Source organism: Triticum dicoccoides, chromosome 1A (genome assembly GCF_002162155.2).
Source record: "Triticum dicoccoides isolate Atlit2015 ecotype Zavitan chromosome 1A, WEW_v2.0, whole genome shotgun sequence".
NCBI lineage: Eukaryota > Viridiplantae > Streptophyta > Magnoliopsida > Poales > Poaceae > Triticum > Triticum dicoccoides.
In genome coordinates, this window is record NC_041380.1 from 330,455,960 (window position 1) to 330,459,392 (window position 3,433).

Sequence of the window (3,433 nt, forward strand, 5' to 3'; positions counted from 1 at the left end):
ATTCCTCTCCAAACACCTAGGGAGGCGGTTGAACCGAACAAGTCTAACTTGTTTCTAGTAGGTACATTGACGTCGTATCGAAAGGGTGTGATAGCTGACTCTGGCAAAATAATTGACTAGTACCACGTCGGCATACATGAGCGTGGGGCCCAGACACATCAAAAGTTGTGCATTAATCTCCAAAAAGTTTTGACCATGTCCATGGCTACCATCCCGTGCTCGCCCATTCAATGTGTGCTTCTCGTCGTTCTGCGAGTTGATGGGACACATCAAAGTTAATACGTATTTAGTACTCTCTCAGTCATTGAGTATGTGCACTATTCACATCCCATCGAGGAGTATAAATATTGCGTAGCACTAGGTGCCATCGTAGTGCACGACTCACTTACGCACTACTCATCTCCATTTTCTTGCATGACACGTGCACCTTGATGCTAGATGTCCCGTGTGTTGGCAAAAGGATGTGCAAAGCTCACATCAAAAAAAGAGTGGAAGAACATAGATTCCCGATGACCGAGAAGGAGCAACGAACCTCGTGGTGGAGCATCTGCACTCATAATATTTTATATTATTCAGCAAAATAAAATCAACCAATCATCTCCACAGTAGACCGGAAGAGTACGAAACACGGCAGCCTAGTGTAGTTACATCATACTACATGGCTAACCTAGCTCTAGTAATCCACAAGCCCGTATCGCTTCTTGCTCCTCATCTCTCTCAAAGTGCGGCGGGCTGGCGTTTTTGCCGTCTATTGAGGTCGGTTAACTCATCACATGTTAGTGACTCTTGGGTGGGATAGTTTTTTTGGTGGGTTCGGGGAAACTTGCTCCAATTTAACCCTCATGTTTGGATACTTTAGGGCTATTTGAGCCCCAACTAGCTCAAACTAACTCTAACCCATGGATCCAAACATGGCTAAAGTTAGTCTCGGAAAATGCATTAAGCCCTATCTACATGGATAGACAGAGTACATTATACTAGCAAACACTCACCATTAGTAGTTGTTCATTGGTTGGTTTTGATTTTTGCTTCAGTTGATGTGCTCCTACCGTCCAATATTCACGTGTGTTTGTTTCTAGAAAAAAAGGAGGTACTCCTATTTATGTTACTCCCACTATGGCTAGCCTAAGGTTAGTAGGTGACCTTGCGCTTGGCTCTTCGCCTCTTTCGTAAGTCGAACAATAATTATGGTACTACAGTAGTACTTCTGGCAATCTGACACCAAATGAACTGCTGCACGTCAACCGCTTGTAAGCAAAAGTTTCTCCTCGTGTTGTGAGCCACCACAAACATGTTGGCGAGGGAGAAGGCATAGTAAGCAAGCTTCTCGTCGTTCTATGAGTTGACGGGACACATCAAAGTTATTTAGTATGTACTCTCTCCAAAAAAGGGCTGACCATGTCATCGCTACCATCTCGTGCTCCATCGTTGAGTACATGCACTATTCACGTGCCATCGAGGAGAAAAAAATATTATGGAGTACTAGGTGCCATCGAAGTGCATGACTCACTTACTCATTGCTTATCTGATTATCTCCATTTTCTTGCATGACACGTGCACCTTGATGCTAGATGTCTCGCGTGTTGGCAAAAGGATGAACAAAGCTCACGTAAAAAAGAGTGGAAGAACATAGATTCCCAACGACCGAGAAGGAGCAAGGAACCTCGCGGTGGAGTGTCTGCAAGGAACCTTGCATGTTTTCCTTTGTTTTTTGCCGCTTGCCCACCTATAAACAAATAAAAGAACATGAACTCTTCGCTAACCACTAGAGAGATACGTCAGGATGCTAAGTTGAAGATTTTTATAGTTTATATTGATAACAACGCAAGAAGCCACACATGTACAGGACGCATGTAGCCACGCATGTACACACGCCAACGCACTAACTCATGCCAATCCAACTCATGCACATACGTGCACATCATGGAGCACACAACGAACATACACAACACATGCATACACACACTCGGCCGTAGAATGCACGTGAATAACACATGGATGTGCACACACTCAGCTGCATGGAGGCGTGCGCCATCTGCAATGACGTCTGGTTCGTCGTGCTACCGCGAAGCTCGCACACAACGGCGCCTACGCATCTATTGTAGCACCTCTTTGCCGTCATTGCTCAACGACTAGCCGGAGACGAAGATGACCGCAGCCTCGGCCTTAGAGCTAGCACCGATGGAAAAGCATGCACGTTGCACGCACACGAGCACGAGCACGTATGGAGTGCCCATGACGTGGTGCGTCCCCAGTCGCCTCTACTTCTTCTGTGCACGTTGTCTATGAACACGGCTGCATGCCTAATGATGATGTGGGTGAGAACTTCTAGGACTCAGATGATGACTAGGAAAATTATGAGGTGGTGTCTCCAACAGTGTTCATCGGCTCGCACCTCTTGCATCACGCTGGTCGAGCTTGGAGTCATTCACCTGGTACACGTGGCATCTCAGATATGGACACAAGGTGATGTACACCGTCAAGGTCCACGGTCAAGGGGGTCAAGGCAGACACGACCTCTCACTACGTCCGCCATTTGAAGCGGCGCACCGGCCCTTGGCGCCGCCCGCTGCACTCCCAGTTGTACCTGCCTCCTCGCCGCATTCAAAAACCTACGTTTAAACCCGCATGGAATGCGAGAAACCAACTCCGGCCACACACATCCGTTCAGGAGCAGGACGCCGACCAAGCTCCTCCTTCCACCATTTTGTCCACTATTTCGGCGACATCCAACGAGCAGGAAGAGCAATTCTCCGGCATAAAGCTGTCTGGGTGGTCCGCCGAGCCCGGCAGTTACGAGCGAGGCAGCTCCCTTCTCCATCTAGCTTGCCTAGCCCGTCGGAAACAGTTGCCGCACTTAGCCAGTGTGTTGTTCCACAGCTGGCCTCTCCAATGCAGCTCGAGGATGAGTGCCGACTTGCTCCAGGCTGGCTTATCAGGGAGAACGGTGGCATGGGCATCGTCGCTGCCCTCGATGCTGCCACATCGTACAATGCCTCTAGTGTCTACGACTGCGCCATCCACCCTCGAAGCGCGCTTAGCCGCGACATGTAGGAAGAGAAAGAAGCCGCTGCAAATGTCGATATGGTGACGGGCAGCACGTCCCCGCCCGTCGCCATCATCGAGGAGAAGTAGAACACGGGAGGCTGCTGCTGATTGTATCCCATGAAGGCCACCACCGAGGCGATGCCGGCGAATAGAGTCGGTGTCTTGCACGATTCTTCTTCTGCCGGATGCTGGAGCAGGACAAAGAGATCGGGCGGCAACCATTTAGATTAGGTATTTTAATTCTACCAGGCTAGTTGTAATGGGAGTATTATAAGTAGTATCACGCATGGCAACTAGTAGTACTCCCTCCATCTAGGTGTGGCTATGAATTATAAATAGTATCATGCATGCATGCATAAAGTACATGCATTGGTCAATTTTCTCT